General features: G+C 44.0%; 2 protein-coding genes across 8 annotated transcripts in view; one reads left to right on the top strand and one right to left on the bottom strand.

Moving 5' to 3' along the window:
- The window catches only part of LOC144158371 (uncharacterized), a 46,118-nt gene extending 31,893 nt beyond the window's left edge, over window positions 1-14,225 (top strand). For 2 of the 3 annotated variants that reach the window (XM_077689222.1, XM_077689224.1), the window contains exons 8-9: window positions 587-622; window positions 1,105-14,225. The gene's annotated coding sequence lies outside the window, so the exon portion shown is untranslated. The remainder of the gene's footprint in view (window positions 1-586; window positions 623-1,104) is intronic. The other variant, XM_077689223.1, reaches the window with a different exon arrangement.
- LOC144158373 (uncharacterized) overlaps window positions 1-25,678 on the bottom strand; it is a 641,189-nt gene that overhangs the window by 165,314 nt on the left and 450,197 nt on the right. The window lies entirely within an intron of this gene.

Here is a 25,678-nt window from a genome sequence, read left to right as displayed (position 1 = left end):
GGGAGGGGGTTCCAGTCGTCGCCAGTCTTGGGCAAAGTAGGGGTTTAATAAGGAAGTCATACATCTAGTGATCTTTAACACAGGAAGAAGAAGGAAAAGACGAAACATACGCTAGGTCTGCAAAAGTATGAGCGTACATTGCATAGGTGTACGAGAAATCGGCCGAAAATTTTACAGTGAAGTATCATAGTTCGAATAAGTGGGTCGGTGACACTTCCAAAAGCTTAGCGCTGTTTATTTACGTTCACGTTATAACGCTGATAGGCAGTACCGGGCTATCGATAATGTTCCTGATATGCGCATTTGGTATGCTCGACAGGCATGGCTTGTAGCTGTGTGCGACTTTGTTGCTCCTGATAATTAGGGCACGCGTCATAACATAAATACTGGACATCAAGATAATCCGCTTGCCCGGAAGGTAAAAAAATGTTTACAACAACCCCACTTATTGTCGATATGCCTGCGATAAAGCAAATAGAGCTTGCTATTGTTCCCCTCCTTGGTTCCCCGCTGTTCCCTTCTATTAACAGGTGCAGCCAGGGTGCCCTTGAGTCGCAATGCTAAGATTGATTTTCTCACTTTCCAGGATAGGCTTCTCTTGAATCTCCTCAATACGCTGACAGTAAGTACTCTTCAAGGACTCTTGAAAACATTTTTTTAAGAAATATTAGATGCATGCACTCAGTTTTTGTGATTTTAGGGGCTCCATTAGCACATAGGCATGGCAAAAAACAGCGTAAAGAAGCTTAACGGAAGACTAGAAAGAGACGAACACGAAATCATCTTCCGTTGATTTTCTTCGCACCTTTTTTGCCATGAGTACGAGCCAACTAGCTCGTCTTCACACTCCAGCGCATAGTATTTAAAACTGTTCGTCTTCGCAGCACGTCACAAGCTTTAGTCAGTGCACACTGCCCCTTTTGTCAGCGCATGTGTTTGTGCTTCTTTTTGTAAGGGGTAGGTCACATGAAGCACAATAAGTTTAGCAGTTTTTTACAAGGCAGAAGCAAAGAATAAGACGTGAGGAAATCGCATGTGGGAACTAGGGACGGACAATTCACCCAAAAAGGACGTTCATAAAGAGCCGTCCTGCCCTTTTCTCAGTGCCTGCTGCAAACCCTGTTGGGCACAATTCCGGGCTCCAAGATCAACAGCTCAATTTGCCTCATTCTCTTAATGCTGAGTGCAATGTTCGGAACAATCCCGCTCATCGGACCAATCTTCAGGGCCTTCCTGACCATCCCAGCGCAAACCTTCGGATGTGAGTTGGTGATTTATTTATTTATTTATTTATTTATTTATTTATTTATTTACTTATTAAATACTCTCAAAGCCCGAAGGCGTTACAGAGAGGAGTGGTTACATTTCATACAATATTAGTTACAGCCGTTTTGAATGATGTAGGATGCGGAGTGCTGGCGATGGAGGCGGGGAGGTGGTTCCAGTCGTCGCAGGTCTTGGGAATGAACGAGTGAAAGCGACACTGCGGAACCCCTACCTTAAACCTGTGATCGTTTTGTGCGGAGTTGTAGAATCGAGCAAAAATGAGAGCCTGTTTTAGAATGGGGTTAGTAAAGTAAATCTTATGAAAGAGGCACAAGCGCGCAATTTTCCTTCTAGCAGCAAGGTCACTAAGTTTAAGAGAAGATATAATTGACGTGATGCTAGCGGTTCGTGAGTAGTTTGTGACAATGAATCGAGCAGCTCGGTTCTGAACGGCGTCCAAGGATGAAGACAACACCACCATATGAGGGTCCCAAATCTATGATGCATACTCTAATTCAGATGTAATTTAGAATTAATGTTGTTAAATCGCAGAGTTGGATACAATGCCTCGCTCCAGTTAAGCCTTTTGATGAGGTTAAAAGCTGCAATGTTTCAGATTTTACATATTCCCGAATCAATGAAGTATCGGCTCTGTCTTCTCCTCTGTAGCTAGTGTCGCTATATTAAGGCGACAAATAAAAAAGTCGGAAACACTATTTTTGATACAATCCAAAGAAGAAAAGAAATTTGAGTTACTTAAACTGAGCAAAAGAACAGCGATCTTGCAAGAAGAATCATTTAGTGCCCTTATGCGCTTTCTTGTGACTAGGCTGCTGTATACCTTTTGTGTCAAATCACTGCTCCTGCTTTGCCAAAAATATCCAGTTCCATTGTCACTATAGTTGTACGCAATGGATGTGGATTGTCCTAACGCGCGATACTTGCTTTTTCTGGTGGACCAATCGGTTAAGCACGCACACGTTGGGCCACACGTATCTCGGTTGATCTCCTTGGACGCTGTGTGCTGGACGTTACCTGCTGCCGAAAATTCTGCTTCTGTATATGCTGTTGCTGAAGTTCACGGCCACGTCGGGAGTTCAAAAGGCCCGCCTTGTCATTTGCTAATACACACATTCAAAGCTTGTGTTTGAGTGTCCCCTTTTCTTCACAGTAGTTTTAATTTTCCTCAATGTGTTGTCCAATAGCACTATTGTGGCGATACTTTAGAAAGTTCGGCTAAAGCGGGTTAAGTAGCTTCCGGGTTCCACTTCGACAAGCAAATGCTGGATAAGCATTCTATACAAGATGCATCCAGAACATGATGCGCAGGAAGAAAAAACTAACGCAGTTGTACTCAACTGGGAAGGTGTGGAGTGGAGCAGTAATTTGCCAGAGGGGTTGTGGTTCTTGCCTTGTCTAGTTTCAGTTCTAGTCAGGCGTTGATACCGAAAGTTGCGGGCACCGAAGTCCTTATTGACTTTTCGAATAATCACTAGTTTAATTCATACTTTTTTCTTTGTTTCATAAAATTGTGCACTGTTTCCGGCACGTCGCAGCACAAGGATCATCCCAGCACTTTGCATGTGATTAACGTGGGCCTGTGTGGCGCAATGGGATTGACGTACGCTTCTTAACGCGAACGACCCAAGTTGAATTCCAACCAGGGGAAGCGGTGATGAATGAATGAATGAATGAATGAATGAATGAATGAATGAATGAATGAATGAATGAATTTATCGTTGTTATGGAAAGAAAAGACCACGAGCTGGCGTTGTTTGTCTCACCTAAGTGTGAATACCAGAATGCCTGCTGGGGTGAGTGTATAAGCGGAGGGGGAAACGGGCAGACAGAAAAGAGAGATGAGACAGCGGGAGATGATACATCTACATATTGGCAGGACAAAACACAAAGAATAAAGAAAAGCTATATGCCCAAAGTTCACTTTGCTATCTGGTAAGCTAGCGGAGCGCCAGGAGGAGTTACGGCTACTTGTGGCCCTGGGTGATCTTTTCGAAGCCTCTGATTGGGTGCGTGACGCCGTGTTACCGACACCGCGCTGCTATGGCGGCTAGATACCGGGACACCTGACGAACTACGACTACGAGCAAGTACCCTAAGCTGCGCGCTTCACAGCGCGAAAACAGACCAGGGACGACAAGAGGCACTACAAACAAGCGCTGTTACACTAAAGTTTAAAGAGCGCGGAACTTAAAATTGCTCTATATCGCTGACAAACACTTTCTTCTGAAAACGGGAGACCTGGAACTGGAAATGGAGGAGCCCGAATTTGGAGCATAAAAATGAAATACACCTTATATTCTACAATAGCCCTGGCGTCGTGCAGGATGTGGAAGTGCTCGAAATGATAATTTGTAGTGACAACCGTATGGCAAGATCTCTGATTAAGCTAGATTTGAGGAGGGACCGTAACAAGCTAGTACGAAATAAGCCGAATAATGAGATAACAGCTAGACGTATAGTAGAGGAATTCAGGATCGCGCTGCAGAGCCGATACTGAGCCCTTACCGAGGAAGCAGAGTTTCCGAGATAGGAAGACAGCGACAATCTTACACGCATTCTCACAGAGTGTGCAGTAGAAGTCGAGGGCCCGATGGCTTGGCAGGATACTGGTAAACTTTCCCATGAGGCGAAAGCTCTAATTAGGAAACGGCAAACCATGAGAATGTCCATCTCAGCTGACAGAATAGAACTAGTGGAGCTTTCGAAGTTTATCAATAAGCGTGAGACAGCCGACATACGAAAGTATAATATGAAGAGGATGGAATATGTTGTAAAAAACGCAGGCAGACTGAAAGCTGTGAAGAGGCGTCTAGGCATGGGGAAAACCAGATTTATGTACATAAAGACAAGCAAGGCAATGTCATCGCGAATAGGGATGAAATAAAGAAGCCGAGGAGTTCTATAGAGATCTGTACGGTATCCGGGACATCCAAGATAATGCCGAATGAGAAAGTAGTTCAGAGGAGATAGACATCCAACCAGAGGAGATAGACCAGAGGAGATCAGACCACAAAGATCAAAGGAGATAGGCCAGAGGGGTAAATCCCACCACATGAGAGGAGATAGTTCAGGGGAAATAGAAATAGCACGACAGAAGAAGTAAGAAAGCCTTTGAAAGAAATGAAAGGGAGCGAAGCACCTGGCGAAGATCAGATAACAGCGGGCCTCTTGAAGGATGGCAGGAAAATTGTATTAGAAAAACTGGCAAAGCTATAGACGCAATGCGTAATGACCGTGACTGTACCGGAAGCTTGGCAGAACGCGAACGTCATCTTAATCCATAAGAAAAGTGGAATGAAGGACTTGAAAAATTACAGGCCGATCATTTTACTGTAAGTCGTCTACATGGTGCGTACCAAGGTAATCGCTAACATAATTTCGGCCGCTTAGATTTCAGTCAACCTAAAAAAAAACAGGGTTTCTTAAGACCTATTGAACAATGGATCATGTTCACACGTTCAGTCAGGTGGTAAAGAAGTGCGCGGAGTATACTGAACCCCTATACATAGCCTTCATATATTATGAGAAATCATTCGACTCAGTAGAAACCTCAGCAGTCATTCAGGCATTACGAAACCAGGGGGTAGACGAGCATTTTGTAAGAATACTAGGGGATATTTAAAAAGGATATCTACAGCTACCATCATCTTCTACAAGGAGAGTACTAAAATACCTATAAAGAAGGGCGTCAGACAAGGAGACACAATCTCTCCAAAGCTATTGAGGCCATGTTTACAAGTGTTCAAAACATTGGACTAGGAACGGTTGGGAGTAAGGGAGCTAATACAGAATACCCCAGTAAACTGAGATTTGCTGATGACGTTGACTTGCTAAGTATCTCCGGGGACAAATATCAAAGCATGCTTTCCGCATCAGACAGAGTATAACCGTCGGACTGAAAATGAATAGGAGAAAACTAAAACTAAAGAAAATTAAAGTTGTGACACTGAATCCAAACCATGATGAATAGATAATCAGAATAAAAAGAATGTGCAGGAGTGCTTTCGGCAGGCATTCTCGGATAATGAATGACAGCCTACCATTATCCCTGAAGAGGACAATGTATGATAGCTGCATCTTACCCGTACTCTCCTACGGGGAATAAACTTGGAGGCTCACTAAGAGGATTCAAATTTAATTGAGGACGACTTAGGGAGCAATGGAACAAAAGATGATAGGTGTAACAATAAGGGACAAAAAGAGAGCGGAGTGGGTCAGAGAACAAATGCGTTTTAAGAGCATATTAGCAATATTAGTAGAAATTAAAAAGAAGAAATGGACGTGGGCAGGGCATGTAATGCGAAGGCAAGATAACCGTTGGTCAGTAGGGGTAACAGAGTGGATCCCTAGAGAAGGCAAGCCTAGTAGGGGGCGGCAGAAAGTTAGATGAGCATATGAGATGAAGTTTGCGGGGATAAATTGCTCGCGTGTATTTCAGGACCGAGATAGTCGGAGATAATGGGAGATTCCTTTAGCCTGCAGTGAGCGTAGATAGGCTGGTGATGATATTCGTTCAATAGAGAACCAACGTCTTCCCGCGACAATAGCGTCCTGCCGCCCCTGATACGTTATTGCTCTCTTCTCCCACCCGCCTACCTCTCAGGCCTTTCGCCTTCTGTCTTGCTCCTATCACGATTAGCTGGGTGGGGGTTTGCTCAAGTAAATTCTTTTTTCTCGTGTTCCACTGCTCTCCCGCCATCTATTAGTACCTTTCATTACCATTAGACCTGTAATCCTGCCACGAGGTCTAGCCTCCAGTGCGAACACATGTAGTTTAACGAAGCACCTTAGGGGCTCAGGAAGTCGGCGCCTCCTGTCGTCGCATGTAGCCGCGGATCAGCAAGCGCGCGATTGCTCCTCCAACTGGCGCTTCTCCGGAGCCCAATCAGCGCGCACAGTGAATAAGAGAAACTTACAATCTTTGAATACACTTATACACGGCATGCTTCGCCCCTCCCCAGGTATTAAGCTAGTGGACATTTCCTGGTATTTTTGCGTTAAAACATTGTATTCAACACCTAGTTGTAATTGTTGCCCCAAAAATTAATCACGCCTTTGTGTAATCAAGATAACTTTGTAAAGATCACTTATATATAACTTGTGCCTCAAATATGAGTAGTGTTTTGTTTTTGGCCAACAATGTTGGCAAGATCTGAAGTGCGTGTCAAGATTCAGTGTTTTGGAAAGGTGTTGTCATAAAGTAAACTTCTCGCTAGCGATTTATTAGGACCAAGAATTCGAACGAAATGCCTGACGTCGTTTGTCTTCAAAAGACCGGTGCTTTTGCAAAGCTCAGAAATTACAAATCTTTCGCAGACTTAGAAGAACACGCCGCTGCCATTAACTCAAAGCAAAAACCCACGGTAGTGTTTCAAAGCAAAAACCCGGAGTGTTTCGCTTCACTCTCGTGAGGCGAAACACTCCGGCCATTCGTCGCGATGCCGGGGTGAGCGCATCGTCGGCGGCTCCCATTCTTGTTGAAATATTTCCAGACAGCAAACACACAACACATGGCATATTTATACTGAACATAAACAGCTCCCCTGAAAACGCCCACAAACTCGGCAAACTTTTTTGTAAAACCCTCGAACTGGCCACAGGGAACACCCTAATAGTCGTCGGAGACTTGAGCGCTCACCACACCGAGGGAAGGCCACACCTTGATCACTGACCCGATGGACCCCACCCGCATGGGAAACAGCGTCAGTGCTGACACTACTCCCGACCTCACCTTCATTAAAAGCACGCGCCAAGATGCCGCTTGGCTAAACAGTGAAGACACCCTCTACAGGGACCACTACATCGACAGGGACCTCGTGTGCTGTTGTCGTCTGAGTAGATCTGTTTCTACAAATTTATATTTTGGTTTTAGTTTTTCTGGGTTTTACCGCGCGGGTGCAGAGTGTTGCTGTTGTTTATGCATTTAGTTCTCCCCGGTTCCTGCCATGTTTTGAAATAAAAAAGTTCTGAGTTTTGCCCCTCGTCCCCGTCGTGTTAGCATTCTTTCTGTACTGAGCACAATTCAGTATAAAGCATCGCAGACTAGCCCCAATTTACGCCCTTTTGAATTACACCATTGCTCCACCAGGAGGCCGAATTTCGTGATTAAAAAAGCGCCATCTTTTATTACTGAATAGCCGCTGGGGTCGATGGTCTGGGAGTTTCAGATCTCTTCCTTTCTTTCGTTTCTCGCAACAAGTTCTTGCAGTAGTCAGGTGAGGGTTCCTGCATTATATATTTCACGACAACACATTAGGAAGTGTCGTTCTTTGCTTGCAGCGATACCTATTTTCTCTGGGGTGTTCTAGACGAAGGCCTCCTGGGACGCTGTTGGCCTGGTGGCGTTAGGTCACCTTACAAGTTCCGGAGGTTTCTTCAGGCGGGCTCATTATCTTGTATCATCTACTCTTCTAAGCTGGATGTTTGAAAGCTTTTCCGTCTTCCCGTTGTTTGATTAGATGGGCCTAGATCAATAATGTCCTCTTCAGAACTGCCATTGTGTCAATAAATCATTCGGACAGGTTTCGCCACACCTGCATAGGCGTTAAGGTGCTTCACTCGTGATCCCAAGTACGCGGGTTAAATCCCGACCGCTCCGGCTGCATTTCCGTGAAAGCAGCAAGTACTGTAATGTAGGGCACGTTAAATAACCCGTGGCTTTTTTAACGTTTCTGGAGCACAACACTGCAGCGTCCCTCGTAAGCCTGGTCACTTTGAAATATTAAACACCACAAACAAAACCACACGACTAGGAAACACTTCCTCCTCGATCAGGCTAACAATGCCTTCTCCGAAAATCGGCTCAGCAGGAACCACCGTGAACAAGCTGGATGGAAAGATGTCCACGCACCAGCTCAACAGGTTGACCTACGTGAATAAAGCCGCTGCTCGCAGGTTACACATTCCTGGGAAGTGAAACAAGTTCTTCGACTCACAATCGCAATTACAATCGATGAAGAAGTCCGAAATACTGAAAACCAGTGTTTTTTTTTCACTGTCTATAGACATGTCACGTTACCAAGTTTCAGCATGAACTTGCTTTACGTGAGCGAAGCATTTTCCCCAGTTTCCGTGGTTTACAGACGAGAGTGTTTCTGGCAGAACCTTTTCAACTTTATTATAACCCTGTTGCGTCTTGCGAAGTGCCCCTCCAACTGGCTCCAGACACGTTCAGTCGGCTTGAACTTGCAGTAGTATGGTGGTACAAGAACCACTTCTTCACGGCCGTAGGTAGCCGCCAGAGTGTCAATGCGGTACACAATTCGGGGAGTGTTGATCTCTTTAGAAAGTTCTAGTAGTTCAGTTCTTACCATGTCCTGTGACTACGGGACGCCTTTCGTTTTGAACCAAAGCCGAACATCAGATTTGTGCAACATTCGTGGTGATAGCTTTTTCAAGAGCTACGCTGTGGTAATGAGAATTGTCCATTAAAAGAAGTTCATTGGTCGAAAAGTTGGGCGAAAGATTGACGGTGAACCATTTATTGAAGCAATTGCCATCCACATCGTAGTGAACGTAGTTCCCCTGTTTTCCTCTCAAGTATTCAGAAGCTCCTTGGACGAAACCTGTTGCACGGCTCCTACCTTGTCGAAGGACAAAACGGGCTTTTTTGCCGTAGGGCGCAGCCAATCCTGCTGTTAGACGTTGCAGATAAGCATCATGAGGCCGCTTCCCAGTCCTGTCATGGTAAGCATATTCCTTCCTGTACGCTGCGTTGGCACTTGTTGAATCTAAGTAGATGATGCAGCTGTACAATGCAACACAAACGAGTGCACTAGCTAGTGCCCGCACGGAAACACAACAATTGCAGCAGCACCTGTCTTAGCATGATCATAATAATAATGAAACTTTATTTCTGTTTCATAAACACAGATATGGATACATAAACACAGATACAGAAAAAGGAACCGCGGAATCCCAAAATTATCCACTGGTTGAACCATACACAAGCACAGTGCGCGACACCCTTATCTATAACAATGAGTTCAACTTCAACTACTTACCTCTCAAAACTACGGACTCAAACTTGTCACAAAAAACATTGGAGTCAAAATATATGGTTAAGACTACAGAATGACACAATAGTTTTCTTCAAATGATTTTCGGCCTAGCCAAAATAAGGCTACAAGTACGAAACCTGTGTGGCCCTCTGTACAAGCGTGTTGCCTTCTGTACAAATATGGTTCCTAAGAAACTTCTGTTTTCTTCGTAATCAATTAATTCTTTGCTACTCTTTCACAAATAGCAGCTCAGAGATAATGTAAAGAAAAATCCCATAGGTATGGCTCATTTATCTGGGCTTAAGTTTTGCGATTAGGTGGCATTTTGTCATCCGTTTTGATTCATGGTAAGTTTGGGTAATCCACTTGTCTGATGCGGTGGGAATTTATTGGCAGTACCCATTATTTGCGGCGACTGCAAACAAAAATAGAAAACACTCCCAGCAGTGGTTCCGGTATGTCGCATCTTTCAGGTGGACGGGTTCTGTGGAGTACATGTTCATTTACCTCTTCAGTGATAAAGAGATGGCACTGTCCACAGCAATGATCTGACACCTTTTACATGTTAGTTTGTCATATCGCACCAAACGGCGGATATATGATAAATACCTTTGACTTTTTCAGGAAAGTACCCAACCCCAAAAATACAAGTGGTCGTGAAATCCGACCTCTGTCCAAAAGTACAGAAGCACCAACCAGGTTGCTACGCCGATTTGTTTAGTTCTAATTCAGATGTAGTACGCTCTGCTACGATAATGAGCTTGCAATCTACCTGCGGCGCCAGTGCAATGATCTCACTGCGCTCGATCAGGGAAAGATGCTGTTTGCTGTCAACAAACGTGAAGCTGCTGTCATTCATTACCACTTCAAGGTCGTTTTCTTAAAGTTTTGCTAGTAGTCGTCATCGTTCACAACCTTTCGCACATTGTCTAGGGTTGGAGTCTGACGGTCCGCGTACGCGCTGCGCACTTTCGTACGGAAAGCATGGAGTGAGAAGCCGTCATGTTTGATAATTTGCGAACTTGAAATCTTCACGTCACCAGGCCTTTTCTTTGGAGGCCCGAAAGCGACTTGCAGACGCTCTGCCTTCAATTTCGCATCGGCCCGGGGTGTTGCCCCGGTGTCCTCATCTCAACACTCGGTACTTCATAGACACATTTCTTCGGAAAACGCATCCTGGTACGGGCGTTCATATTTGCAATTACTTGCTCGGTGCTCCTCGAAAATTTCGATGTTCGAGCCCTTGAAAAAATGCGTCCATGGGAGGTGGTCGAAGCCAGAGAGCTCAACGCCATTTCCCTAAAACTTACTCGAGGAGAATGCAAAACACGGCCGCCAGGGTTACAAACGAAAGAAAAACTGCGATACAAAAAATACGACCAACATAAGATACAAAGTCGCATAATCTAATATCTTGTCCTTAATTTCAAATCAGATATCTTCTACTCCAGACTAATCTCTGATCTAGGTAGCTCATTTCCTGTCCCTGAGTGTTACTCTAATCGATATTCGTTGCATGGCTCATTGAGCCGATCTAAGTTTGCTTTCTAGTGTTTTAGTAAGTCGCCAAGTTTCAGCTTCATACGTAATTACCGGCGGTATACACTGGTTGTGGATTTTTATTTGATTGACAGATGTAGGCTAATTTTTATGGTTTGGGACTCTTCCCAGTGCTCCCGTACCCATACCTATTGTGCGCCAGATTTCTATAACGCGGTTGGAATGAGCACTAACTAGCAGTTCGAGGTAGTTGTATTCGTCTTCTTTCCGTTTACTCCTTCTGGCGTTTCGTTTCCTTAGCTGAACAGTTCGGTGTTCGCATGCGTAAAAATTATTACTTTAAATTTATTCCTATTTATTTTTAGCCCCACAGCCATGATTTCTGATTATAGTTCATCAAGCATTGTTTGCCGGTGTTTTGCAGTATCACTCCGTAATGCTACGTCGTACGCAAAACTGAAATAGCTCAAGTATTCCCCGTTTATCCTTAATCCTATGTTTCGCAGTCAGGTTTTTATATACCCCTCCAAACACGTTGTAGATAGTTTTGCCGAGATGGTGTCTCCCTGTCTTACTGCCTTCCGGGGCGGGAATATTTGAACATGTAGGGAGGCAAACCGACACCCGGTGGACAATTAGGGTAACAAAGTGGATAACAAGAGATTGTTCTAGAGGAAGGGGAAGGCCACTAAGCCATCGGGGAGATGAAATAAGGAAATTGGGGGTAAACTGTGGACTCGAGCAGTGCAGGACAGGAACCGTTCCAGGTCAATGCGAGAGGCCTTCGTTCTACAGTAAACCTGACTAGGGTGAATATGACGATGATGACCTCAGGGCGATTGTTCCCCAGCAATACGACCATTTTGTCATTCTTATTGCAAATGTTTAAGTTTTAAAATAGTTGTCGGCGAAGCATTTATTCTTTCTCCATAACAATTAGGCCATTACTTTTTGGTCACGGAAGTACACAGCGCAAAATGGAACCGATAGCTCTGACAGCGTTACACCTGATGCATGAAGCGGGGTGTGGTGTCGTTTCTGTCCCATCCGTGGCCCTGGTACATTCGACGGAAAACCACAGGCATATTCCTGTGAGGTACCCCAAGGTATAGATGAATTAATATTTTTCTTTAGTAACCTACTGCTTCAAAAGAAACGTTTTAACAAAACTGCTCTTGGTGCAACGGTTTTTAATAGTGTAACCGTTGTGCACGTTTTGCGTAGCGTGCAAGACAAAAAGTTTTATGGTTGGGAAAGCTCTGCTTTGGGGCATACAATAAAAAAAAGTTGTTGCATTTCCTACAATGTCTGGCCGCTTCCCCAAGTTGCCGTATGGTGACGCTAGCTAACCGCCCCCAACCCTGATTTTAAGGACGATGTTCCGAAAGCCCTCCACAAATGTCCGCGTGGTGGAAGACAGATTTTAGTTGGCATTAGAGGCAAATTCGCTCACTTTCACCTTTATTTTGGTCACAGCCCGAGACCTATAGGTCACAGTCGGGCTTTGAATATATGATGGGGATGGTTAAATGCTTTCTGCCATGGGGAGTTTTCGGCGCTGTCACGACTGCGGCACCCCAGGGCCACTCTGCTCATTTGTGCTTTCATGTACCACCTATCCCCAAGAGTCTGGAAGTTTCAAGAGAAGAAAAGGATGCACGCATTAACATCTGCCGCACTGCCTTATTTTCTCTGAAGTACATTGTGTAAAACGGGCAGACACATCTTTTTGCTAAGGAATTAAGCGGAAAATTGAGCGCGCGAAGTGGCAGTCGTTGATTAACCGAGCCTTCGTGTTTTTCCACTCACTAAGCGTTCCTCATTTTTAGCGCTCTCATTTCAACAGGGCAAAAGGAATGCTTCACTTCACCACGCTTAGGGAAGGCTTAATTGTGTCGACGCTATGTCGGAAGTGCGCACTAAGCGCGGCCACAGGAGCAGTCACGAGTTGTATTTAAATTGACCGCCCTGTTCCTAATAGAAGCCTAGCGCAACGCCTTTGCCGTTTGTTATGCATTTCCAATCAAAATGTTTCATAAAAATTAAACTTGATAACTAGGCGGAAAATTAAAGGCGACGTGTAGAACAAAGCTCTGACGTTTCACCATACTTCATCTCTAAGAAAAAGTTTTTATACCAACATTCAAACGAACAAAGAAGCAAATGTAGCTGGCTGCTAATATTTCAAAAAAACTGAGAAAAAGTCTGTTCGTGATGAAATAATTGAGCTTAAAGTATATCCGTAAATATGCGGCTCTAAAATGATAGAACAAGCATGTTTTTCATATCAAATTAGGAATATTTGGCACAGTAGATCCAAATTTTGAATTATAATAGTAATGAACGCGAGTAAGACTCGAAAAATAAAAAGTGACATTTCTGCAAAAAAGGACTGTTACAAATTTTTTAAAAGTATTTTACCTCTCGTTTGAAGGCATGATACGAAATGAGTAGAAGTGCCGAATTGAACCACAAGTGGATTTTGGCTGAATTTGCGAGGAGAACTACAGGCTGTGCGTCACGTACGTTCTATGTAAGCGTGAATTTCTGAGTGCTAAATCTCTCAAAATCCGTGTCTATCATAAAGACCCATATTTTAGGCGTGAATATTGAGCCATTGGACAAGAAAAGGCAATACAATATGTGACGTGAAGAATAATAAGACAGTATAGAAATTGCAATATTGTGGGCTTTAAAACAACAATCGCAACTCTCCCAATACCTTTAAAAATTAACATCAGCGTAAAAAATTGCAAACAATGCTAATTACGAAGTTCTGATCAACATACCTGTTAACAGAACCATTTGAGTAAAAGTATCTTGAATTTGTTTTTATTTTTATGGTGCATCAACCTATAAAATGGTTTAATGTTTGTGCGTTTTAGCAACAGAACAAGCGTAAATTTTAGTGATAAGGAAAATTATCCAGTCCCTCCATTTGGAACTATCCACCTATCACATCCTCTAGAGCGGAAATCCTAGAAAGCTTTGTGTCTTTTGGTTGGAACTAAAAGCTAATGCATAAGCAAATTATAGAATTGTTGTTTACGCGCGAAGTTTTGTAGCCATTAAAAAGACCAAACTTAGCGCTAGTATTCTCGTGCAGAGCCGTTCCACTGTCACCAAAAAATTATTTCAACTAATCCAAAGTCCCGTTCCAGGATTGAAATATTGCAGGTGTCCAACCAACAGGGCACAACAAGTCTGAATTTGAGCTTTAGGTGGAGAATAGTTACGACATTGCAATGGCACACTGGCCCCTAAGGAAATCGGAAAATCAATGCCCGTATGTGGCCCGTCCACGGCAAATCAAAGAAAAACGTTACTCTACGCATTTGTTGTATGCTTGTGATTTCTACGGATATGCGGCGTAATGTTTTCATTTGCTGTGTCGCAGTATTCGCGTGCCTCTAAATAAAATGGTCTTTGTTTCTGGCAGCGCTGTCTGAGCCTTTCTCACAATTTTTGTTCGCCAGAAATACATGTCTTTGCCTGCATCAGCCACACAGCTGAATGAAGGAAGAGGTAAACAAGCTTGTGCTCTGGCTGCATAACCGCCTTATTTGAACCGCTTGACCAATTGTGCGTCATGGGGCATTCACCTTCCAACTGTATTGCAACTACATATTTCCTAAAATGTAAAAGTACATGGAAAAATATTTATAGCAGTAGTATCAGAACCCTATTATTGCATACACCGAAGTATTCGTGGTTCCAGTTATGCGGAGCGATATAAATTTCTTATTTATCAGCTAATGAATACGGGGGAAATTTCCTTACGATTATGTGAAGTGATGACTCTAAAATATCAGAAATTGATCATAGTTTCTGTCTCTCGAATAATGTCTGAGAGCTCGCTGCTATGAGATATTAGGACGACCTCACACGACTATTCCAAACCAAAATAACTTAAATTGAGAACTTGAACTGCCTGAGAGACACTGAAAAAATTCGTTTTAAAACTAAGCTGGTGAGATAACCAATTTAGCGTTCACTGAGAAGTGTCGTTATAGCTGTGCCAATTACAATATGCGGCATTTCACATGAGAAGGTCGCACCGGTTCTTTGATAATTTGACAAGCACGGATGGTGTCAATGTTTAAAACTTCCAGGACAGCTTCCAAACGTATTGGAAAGGTTGTTTAGACTTGTTTTTGATCCCAGAAGATGAAACAAGGGGCCTAATTATTATATTGACGAACCCCCTCGTACATAAATATTCAATATAGTGACTTGCTAAAGAGAGTGAGTTTCAGTTTTGTTTTCGAAACACTTTTTTGAGCACAAATACAGCGAATAATGCACGGGGAAGATTACAAAACAAAGGGCAATCAGAATGGGCTGTAAGAAAGAAGTAGAACAAGTAAAATTGCATTCAATACATGTCGTATTGGACAGTTTTCTCAATACACTATGTCTTAGTTGATAAATATTAAACTTATATAGTTTGCCTAAATCTGGCGACGTCCTGTGATATAAATGACCGCAGCGATGGTTCAGAGGTACAGCACTCGCCTCGTATGCCGGCGGTACTGGGTTCGAATCCTGGTACCGCCGGACAGCCACTGGTTTCTTTAATGGGTACAGGTGTCCCTAGACGAGTGCAGACCCTTGAAAGGAAATTTTACTTCTGGAAAGCTGCCTTTACCCTATCGAGGGGCCCCTGACCCTTGTCCATCGGGCGGGGCACCCGGCGATCATTCCGCCTTGCGCCATTGCCGGGGATGAAAGAGTATGGCGGCATGTCCTGCCACAGGTGGTTGCGAATTGAGCGTTCATCGTGGCTGTGGAAGGCACCATGTGAATTCGTGTTCCTTGGTAGCGCCGGGCACCTTCCGGTAAAATAGGTACAAGCGACTCCCCGGCCTGGCGCTTGGCCCTAGTGTGTGCCCACAACGCTTGTGAAGTCCCTCCTACTTTCAGGGGAAATCACCGCTATGGAAAGGGGCGGCTGCAAAAATTTGAAGGAGCGTGTTTCCTTCATGCTGTTATATTTTCTTTCCTTTGTAATGTTAACATTTTTTGCACATTTGTCCAATGGTTTGCTTGTGCACAGGTGCGTCGGTTGAGATTGGCTGTCGAGGACGGCTTCTTGATATTCGATCCGTCCTATCGCAGTGTCTTGGACGAGCAAATACCCCTGACAAGAAATTACAGTGCGTCAAGATAAACAAAAGGAGCTTTTTATGCCTTATACAAGGGAATGCTGCCGTCATATGCGTCGCCATTACACTACTTCCCGCATGATGGTTGCAAAACTACCCGCGCCTTTTTTCGATGACCGTCAACCTGAATTTCAGACGACATATTTGATGCGGTCCACGTGGTAATGCCGCAAAGTAAAGGGTTTATGCTTATAACCTTTTCCCTGCTCAATCCGCCAAAGTTTTTCATACCTAATGTTCTAGCGTGGAATAAACTGCTGTGAAAATAATAAAACTCGCAGCCAACCCCCAACTGGCTGTGTTTCATTTGCCTGAGCATTAAGCAGACTCTTTCGCCCTGTTCAAAATGGTTAAATCAATGTCTACGCGAAGTTTTCGGCATACACGTATTTTTATTCAGAGGAAACAGTGCGTTGGCACTAGAGGTTAGGGAAACTTCATAATACTGCGTTACTAACTTGGATAAGTGCTCAAAAATGTAATTCTGAAGAATTCCAGCATGCGAGTCATTCCTCGGCAAAGTTGGGGCGGCTGACTCAAACTCACTCACAAATTCTTTTTTTGAATCACCACTCACTCAAACTCAGACTCAATGCTGAGTAGCACATGTGCGCTCACTCAAACTCAAGCTCACATTGAGCGCAAAACTCAGAACTCACTCGGACTCAAAATTCAAAATGTACTCATAATTCAAAATGTACTCACACTCAAAACGTACTCAAAACTCAAAAAGGACTCAAAACTCAAAATGTACTCAAAACTTAAAATGTACCTAAACTCAAAGTGTACTCAAACTCAAAAGGGACTCAAAACTCAAAATGTACTCTTAGAACTCACCACGTACTCAAAACTCAAAATGTACTCAAACTCAAAATGTACTCAGAACTCCAAATGTACTTCAACTCAAAATGGACTCAAACTCAAAATGAACACAAGGCTTAAAATGAGCTCAGAACTCAAAATGGGCTGAGAACTCAAAATGAATTCAGAACTCAAATGGCCTCACAACTCTCTCGTGCAAGGAAATTACTCGGGCTCAGATAGACTCTGATTTCATTAGCATTTATTGTTTTCAAATTCACGCGTGGTAAAAATATTACGGCTGCAAATTCTTGAGCTGAAACTTTTGAATTCGGCACAACATAACAGCGTAGCTCCTGTGAGGTCGGAAACAATTTTCATTGCAGATTTCATACAGCTACACCTGCTGCCCATGATGACTAGCGCTGGATGCAAGCGATTATACGTATATATTAGATACCAAACTTTTGATGTAGGCTCCGTGTTCGTGCTCTATATTCGTGCTAGTAATCGTCGTCATATGCATCAAACAGGTTGTCGTCTTTCTCGAAGCGAGTGGTGGATGGAGCGTCGTCCTCTGCATTGCAGTTTTCAACAATCTCTTCGTCATCGACTGGAGGCAGCGGTTGCAGGATCTGCAAGTCATCTCGGGAAAGATTGGCACACTCGTAGCCATGTCTCCAATTATTCCTAAGCGCTTCCAGAGAATGTGTCTGTCGCGGTGACCTCTGCCAAGCAGAAGGTCTTTTTTAAATTTTAGCATTGCGTCTTCACCATTAACGCTGGAGTTTTCTTTCATGCGCGGTAGGGATTGACGACCGTGCTGGTGGTTTTTTTTTTTTTTTTTGCTATAGCCACTCCGCGAGCCGAACTTGGCGTTTTCTATAAGGTATGTAATTTAGGTAGATTCTGTAAATCACGAGTGCTCTGCATGTTCTTGCTCCTCGAGGTTTTTGCCAGTTTTTTTATTTTCGCTAAATCTACGGCGCGTGCCGGGGACGCTCGCAGGTCGCCGCAAAGAACGAGCCCACGAGCATTTAGAATTTTCTCGATTATTTGGCTGCTACCGTGATCTTACGGCCAGTAACATCTCCGTTGTTAAAAAAGCCGGCCGGACTGCATATCCGGGCATAAGGCCATCTGCTTTAGAGAGCACACCCTGAAAATACAGCTTTGATCCAATACCCTCTTTAATTCTAGTGTGCAGTGAAACACAGAGAAACCACCCGGACTTGACCTGGCCCTCCGCCGTGGCTCAGTGGTTGGGGTGCTTGGGTATACTGAGCCAGGAGACCCATGTCCAATTCCAGTAACAGGTGCCGCTTTCAAAAAGAGGCGAAATGCAAGTAAGCGTGTTTGCTGCGTGGTATCAGTGCACGGTAAAGTTCTTTGGGTGGTTATTCGGAGCCCTTCTCTACAGCGTTTTCGTAGTAAGAGTCGTTTTGTGGCATTAACCCGTATAACCCGAGCCAAACAAGTTCTGAAATGCCTTCAACCTGAAACAATACTTGCATTTAACCGGCACCGCGGAACTGAAAAGCGGAAGCTGTGAGTTCTCGTACGCAGAAACTACGCAATGCGCTGCAGTAAGGAATGTGCGCTTTCCCGCAACGCCACCACGGCGCGCTTATACGCTACAAGCATGTCTACAGTTAGGCGTGCTTCACAGCAAAGCAAGCTTGGCGCTCTCCCTCACTAGCAGACGACACGAAGCGCCGCCTCCAAGCCCCTATGCGCCTGCGCCGCTTAGCTTCGATGCGCGGCCGTGGATTGTGCGCTGGCGCTGCGCGGAGCGAGGCCACGCTGCGCCGTGTTCGCACCTAGAGTGGACGGCCCTGTACGTGGCTTACCCGGGAAACGAAACATGTTCTTCCGGCACCATCGCCGAAGCACCACCATGTTGCCAGTCGAAGGCGAAAAACACACACTTCCCGAATTGCCTGATAATGTTATAGCGGGCTTTACAATTCAGTCGGAAATTCCTGCGGAACTGCAACAACAATTAAACTTAAACACATTCCTTTGTTGTACGCTTAAGTGCTCTTGAAATTAGGTGCCAAAAATCTTGCGAATGTGTTCCTGCACTTTGAACACAGGAAGTGATGTGTAGAACAGTTAGTGAACTGTTCACCCGTGAACAGGTAAGCAATCTGTCATTTCAATGCAAAACTTACAAACCCCGCGAGTGCACAGCGCAGTTGCACAACACGCACATTTTGGCACGTGCCAAGGTCAGGATATCGCGCGAGATCGAAGAAGCACACCACATAATCACGGAAATGGAAGGGTGCGTTAGCATTCCGTAAATCTTGCCTAGTGGTGAGGGCCAAAAATTCATTCAGAGAGAGCCACATTGATGAGAAGGATAACATTATGCGTGCAGTCATTCCCATTTTTTCCTGCCGGTTACCTCGTGCGCTGTTGTCGTCTGAGTAGATATGCTTCTACAAATTCATTATTTGGGTTGAGGTTTCATGGGTTTTAGCGCGCAGGTGCAGAGTGTTGCTATTGTGTGTGTATTTATTTCTCCACGGTTTCTGTCACCTTTGTAAAAAAAGAGTTGCAGGTTTGCGCGTCGTCCCGGTCATGTCAGCGTCCTTTCTGTACTTACCGCAATTCAGTATGAAGCCTCACCAACTAGCCCCAATCTACGTCTTTTTGAAATACACCATTGCTCCAAGAGGAGGCGGACTTTCGTGGCTTAAAAAACGCCATCTTTATTTACTGGATAGCAGCTGGGCTCGATGGTCTGGGCGTTCAGATCTCTTCTTTTCTTTTGTGTATTGCAACTAGTTCTTGCAGTAGCCAGGTGAGAGTTCCTTCTTTGTATGTTTCGGGACAATACGTTAAGAAGGGTCATTCTTTGCTTGCAGCGATACCTGCTTTCTCTGTGGTGTTCTAGACGAAGGCCTCTTGGGACGCTGCTGGCTTGGTGGCGTTAGGACGCCTTACACATTCGGGGGGTTTCTTCGGACTGTCTATTTTTGTGTTATCTACTCTCCTTTGCTGCATGTTCGGAAGCTTCTCCTTCTTCCTGTGGTGTGAGTAGACGGGCCTAGATCAATAATCTTCTCCTCAGAACTGCCATCGTGTCAATCATAAGGATAGATAACTTGACGGGTTTCGCCGGACCTGCATAGGCGTTAAGGTGCTTCACTCGGGATCCCAAGTACGCGGGTTAAATCCCATCCGCTCCGGCTGCATTTTCGTGAAAGCAGCAAGTACTGTAATGTAGTACGCGGTAAATAACCCGTCGCTTTTTAAACGTTTCTAGAGCACAACACTGCAGCGTCCCTCATAGGCCTGTCATTTTGAAATACTAAACCCCACAAACAAAACAGCACGACTAGGAAACACTGCCTGCTCGATCATGCTAACAATGCCTTCTCCGAAAATTGCCTCATCATGAACCACCATGAACAAGGTGGACGGAAAGATGTCCACGCACCGGCTAAACCGGTTTACCTTCGTGAAAAAAGCCGCTACTCACTGGTTACACATCCCTGGGAAGTGAAACAGGATCTTCGACCCCACAATTGCAATTGCAATCGATACATGATTCAAAAATTCTGAAAACCAGTGTTTTTTTTTCACTGTCTACAGTCATATCACGTTACCTAGTTTGAGCATGAACTTGCTCTACGTGAGCGAAGCATTTTTCCCAGTTTCCCTGGTTTACAGACGAGAGTGTTTCTGGCAGGACCTTTTCAACTTCATTATACCCCTGTTGCGTCTTGCGAAGTGCCCCATCAACAGGCTCCAGACAAATTCAGTCGGCTTGAACTTGCAGTAGTATGGTAATACAAGAATCACTTCTTCACGGCCGTAGGTAGCCGCCAGAGTGTCAATGCGGTACACAATTCGGGGAGTGCTGATCCCTTGAGAAAGTTCTAGTAGTTCAGTTCTTACCATGTCCTGTGACTACGGGACGCCTTCCGTTTTGAACCAAAGCCGAATATCAGATTTGTGTGACATTTGTGGTAATAGCTTTTTCTAGAGCTACTCTGTGGTAATGAGTATTGTCCAATGAAAGAAGTCCATTGGTGGAAAAGTTTGCCGAAAGATTGGCGGTGAACCATTTATCGAAGCATTTGCCGTCAACAACGGAGCCAGTGTTCTTCCCGTGTTTTCATTGCAAGTATTCAGTAGCACCTTGGACGAATCCTGTTGCACTGCTCGTACCTTGTCAAAGGACAAAAATGACTTTTTGCCGTAGGGCGCAGCCAATCTTGCTGTTGGACGTTCAAGATAAGCATCATGAGGCAGCTTCTCAGTCCTGTCATGTTAAGCATATTTCTTCATCTACCCTGCGTTGGCACTTGTTGAACCGAAGTAGATGATGCAGCTGTAGAATGCAACACAAACGAGTGCACAAGCTAGTGCACGCGCGTAAACACACCCATAGCAGCAGCACCTGTCTTAGAGTGATCATAATCCCATATTTCTCCACTGGAATACAATTAGACAAGTACAAATACCGGTCATATGAATATTCTGTTTTCTTCGTCATCAATAATATCTTTGCTACTTTTTCACAAACAGCTGCTGAGAAATAATATAGGGAAAATCTCACAAGTACAGCATCCTTTTCCGGGCATAAATTTTGCGTTTAGGTGGCATTTCGAAGTAAGTTTTGATTCACGTTAAGTGTGGGTAATCCACTTGCCTGATGCCGTGAGAATTCGTTGGCAGTCGCCATTATTTTCGGCGGCTGCAAACCAACATAGACAACATTTGCAGCAGTGGTTCCGGTAATACACATCTTTCAGGGGAACGAATGCTGCGGAGTGTATGTTCATTTACATATTCAGTGACTTGTCAGTTGGCACTATCCCCAGCAATGGTATGACAGCTTTTACTTGTTATTTTGTCATATGACGGATGACTTTGAATTATTGAGGACAGTAGCCCACCGAAAAAAATTAAAGTCGTCATGAAATCCGACCTCTGTCCAAAAGTACAGCAGTAACAACCAGGATGCTACGTCAAATTTTTCAGTTCTAATTCAGATGTACTACGCTCTATTACGATAATGAGCTTGCAATATACATGCGGCACCGGTGCAATGGTATCACTGTACTCGATCAGGGCAAGACGCTGTTTGCTGTCAACAAACTTGAAGCTGCTGTACTTTATTACCACTTCCAGGTAGTTTTCCTGAAGTTTTGCTACATGTAGTCATCGCTCACAACCTTTCGCACATTATCAAGGGTTGGATTCTCGCGCTCCGCGTCCGCGCGGCGCAACTTCATGCGGAAAGCATAAACTGAGAAGCCGTCATGCTTGACGATTTGCGAACTTGAAATCTTCACGTCACCAGGACTTTTCCTTGGAGACTCCAAAGACCCTTGAAGACGCGCTCCTATCAATTTCGAAGCGGCCCGGGTTAATGCCCCGGTGTCATCGATCTCAACACTCGGTACTTCATGGACACATTTCTTTGTAAACGCATCCTGGTAAGGGCTTGCATATTTTCAATTACTTGCTCGGCGCTCCACGACCACCTCGATGTATGAGCCCTCGAAAAAATTCGTGCATGGAAGGTTGTCGAAACCAGACCGATTAATTTCATTTCCCTAAAACTGACTTGAGGAGAATGCAAAACACGGACACCAGGATTACACAGAAAAAAACCGGCACATAAAAATACGACCAACATAAGATGCAAAGTCGCATAATCCAATATCTTTTTCTTTATTTCAAAATAGATATATTCTACTCTAGATTAATCTCTGATCCAGGTAGCTCGTTTCCTGTCCCTGAGTGTTACTCTAATCAATATTCGTTGCATGGCTCATTGAGCCGACCTAATTTTGCTTTCTAATGTTTTAGTAAGTCGCCAAGTTTCAGCTTCATACGTAATAACCGCCAGTATACACTGGTTGTGGATTTTTATTTGATTGACAGATGTAGGCTAATTGTTTTTGTTTGGGACTCTTCCCAGTGCTCCCGTACCCGTACCTATTCTGCGCCAGATTTTATATCGCGCCGGTGGGATGAGCACTAACCAGCTTTTCGAGGCAGTTGTACTCGCCTTCTTTTCGTTTACCCCTTCTAACGTTTCGTTTCGTTAGCTGAAGAGATCGTTGTTCGCATGCCTAAAAATCATTACTTTAGATTTATTCGTACGTATTTATAGCCCCACAGCCATGCTTTCTGATTGTAGTTCATCAAGCAATGTTTGCAGGTGTTCTGCAGTCTCACTCAGCAATACTATATCGTCCACAAACCTCAAATGACTCAAGTATTCTCCGTTTATTGTTAATCATATGTTTTCCCAGCAAAGCTTTCTAAATACCCCTTAGACACGCTGTAGATAGTTTTGCCGAGATGGTGTCTCCCTGCCTTACTGCCTTTCGGGTCGGGAATATTTCAAAATGTAGTGAGGCGAACCGACACCCGGTGGGCAATTAGGGTAACAGAGTGGATACCAAGAGATGAAACTAGAGGAAGGGGAAGGCCAGTAAGCCATCGTGGAAAAAAAATAAAGAAATTGGGGGTAAACTGTGGACTCGAGCAGTGCAGGACAGGAGCCGTTGGAGGTCAGTGGGAGAGGCCTTCGTTCTACAGTAAACCTGAGTGGGGTGATTATGATGATGATGACCATATTTCGATAGTTCACCAGCAATACGACTCTTTCATCAATCTGATGACACATGTTTAAGCTTTAAAATAGTCTAACGCGAAGAATTTATTCTTTTTCAATACCAACCAGTAAGCCATTACCTTTTGCCACGGAAGTACGCAGCGCAAACCCGAAGCGCTAGCTTTGACAGCGTTGCAACTGATGTATGAAACGGAGTATGGTGTCGTTGCTATCACATCCGTGGCCCTGGTACATTCGATGGAAACCACAGACATATTCCTATAAGGTACCGCAAGGAATGGAATAAAGTATTATTTTAATTTAGTAGCCTACTGCTTCACATGAAATTTCTTAAGGATACTGCAATCACCGGCAAATATTTTTAATAAACTAACCGTTGTGCACGTTTTCTGTAACGCGCTCCACCAAACTTTTTAGTGTTGGGAAAGCTCTGCTTTGGGGCATAAAATAACAGAGAAGTTGTTGCACTTCCTACAATGTCTGGCCGTTTCCAAAAGTTGCCGAACGGTGAAGCGATCTAACCACCCTCAACCCTGATTTCAAAGTCGATGTTCCGAAAGCCCAACACAAATGTCCGTGTGGTGGAAGCCATTTTTTAGTTCGCATTAGAGGCAAATCCGCTCACTTCCGCCTTCCATTTGGTCAGAGGCAGAGATATATTGGTCACCGTCGGGCTTTGAATATATGATGGGGATGGTAATGCTTTGTGCCTTGAGGAGTGTTCGGCGCTGTCACGACTGCGTACGCCATGGCCACTCTGCTCATTTGTGCTTTCATGTACCACCTTTCCTCCCGAGTCTAGAAGTTTCAAGAGAAGAAAATGATGCACGCACTGCCGCATCTGCCGCACTGCCCTTCATTTCTCTGAAGTACATTGTGTAAAACAGGCAGACACATCATTTTTGCTAAGGAATTTAGCGGAAAATTGGGAGCGCTGAGTGGCAGTCGTTGATTAACCGAGCCTTCGTGTTTTTGGACTAACTAAGCGTTCCTCATTTTCAGCTGCCTCATTTAAACACGGCAAAAAGAATGCTTCATTTCACCACGCGTGGGGAAGGCTTATTTGGGTCGACGCTATGTCGGAAGTGCGCACTAAGCGCGGCCACTGGAGCAGTCACGAGTTGTAGTTAAAGCGACCGCCTTTTTTTGAATGGAAGCCTAGCGTAACGCCTTCGCCATTTGTTATGCATTTGCAATCAAAATGATTAATAAAAATTACACTTGGATTACTAGGCAGCAAATCAAAGACGACGTGTAGAACAAAGCTCCAACGTTTCATCGTACTTAATCTCTAAGAAAAAAAGTTTTTACACCATCGTTCAAACGAACGAAGATGCAGACATAGTTGGCTCCTAATATTTAAAAAAAAACTGGGGAAAAGCGTGTTCGTGGTGGAATAATAGAGTTTCAAGTATATTCGTAAACATGCGGCTTTAAAATGACAGAACAAGCATGTTTTTCATATTTACTTAGAAGTATTTCGCACAGTAGATCCAAATTTTGAATTATAGTAGTTACGAACGCGAGTCAGGCTCGAAAAAGAAAAGTTGACATTTCTGCACAACAAGACTGTTACAAGTACTTAAAAAAATTATTTTACCTTTCCTTTGAAGGCGTGATACTAAATGAGTGGAAGTGCCTAACTGAAGTACAAGTGGAATTCTGGCGCAACTTGCGAGAAGAAGTACAGGGTTTGGGTACCGTGCTTCCTATGTAAGCGGGAATTTCTGAGGGCTGAATCCCTCAAAAACCGTATTTATCATAAAGACCCCTATTCTGACCGCGGATTATGAGCCATTCGACAACGAAAGGCAATACAATATGTGGCGTCAAGAATAATAAGATAATATAGATATTGCAATATTGTGGGCTTTAAAAGAACAATCGCAACTCTCCCAATACCTTCAAAAATTACCATCCGCGTAAAAAATTGCAAACAACGCGAATTAACAAAGTTCTGATCAACATATCTGTAAACAAAAGAATAAACTAAAAGTATCGTATGTTTTTTTATTTTTTTATGGTGCAGTAACCTATTATTGTTTGATTTGTGTGTGTTTTAGCGACGGAGGAAGCGTACATTTTAGTGATGACAAAAACTATCCAGTTACTCCATTTTGAACTGTCCACCTATCAGAGCCTGTAGTGCGGAAATCCTAGAAAGCTCGGTGTCTTTCGATTGAAAATAAAAGCGAATGCATAAGCAAATAATAGAAATGTTGTTTACACGCGTAGTTTTCTAGCAATAAAAACGACCAAACTTAGTGCTAGTATTCTAGTGCATAGCCATTCCACTGTCACCAAAAAATTCTTTCAAC

This window comes from Haemaphysalis longicornis, unplaced genomic scaffold, assembly GCF_048455015.1.
Source record: "Haemaphysalis longicornis isolate Haplotype H1 unplaced genomic scaffold, Haemaphysalis longicornis Haplotype H1 scaffold_10, whole genome shotgun sequence".
NCBI lineage: Eukaryota > Metazoa > Arthropoda > Arachnida > Ixodida > Ixodidae > Haemaphysalis > Haemaphysalis longicornis.
The sequence above is the reverse complement of the archived record's forward strand: the minus strand, read 5'-3'. Positions and strand labels throughout refer to the sequence as shown.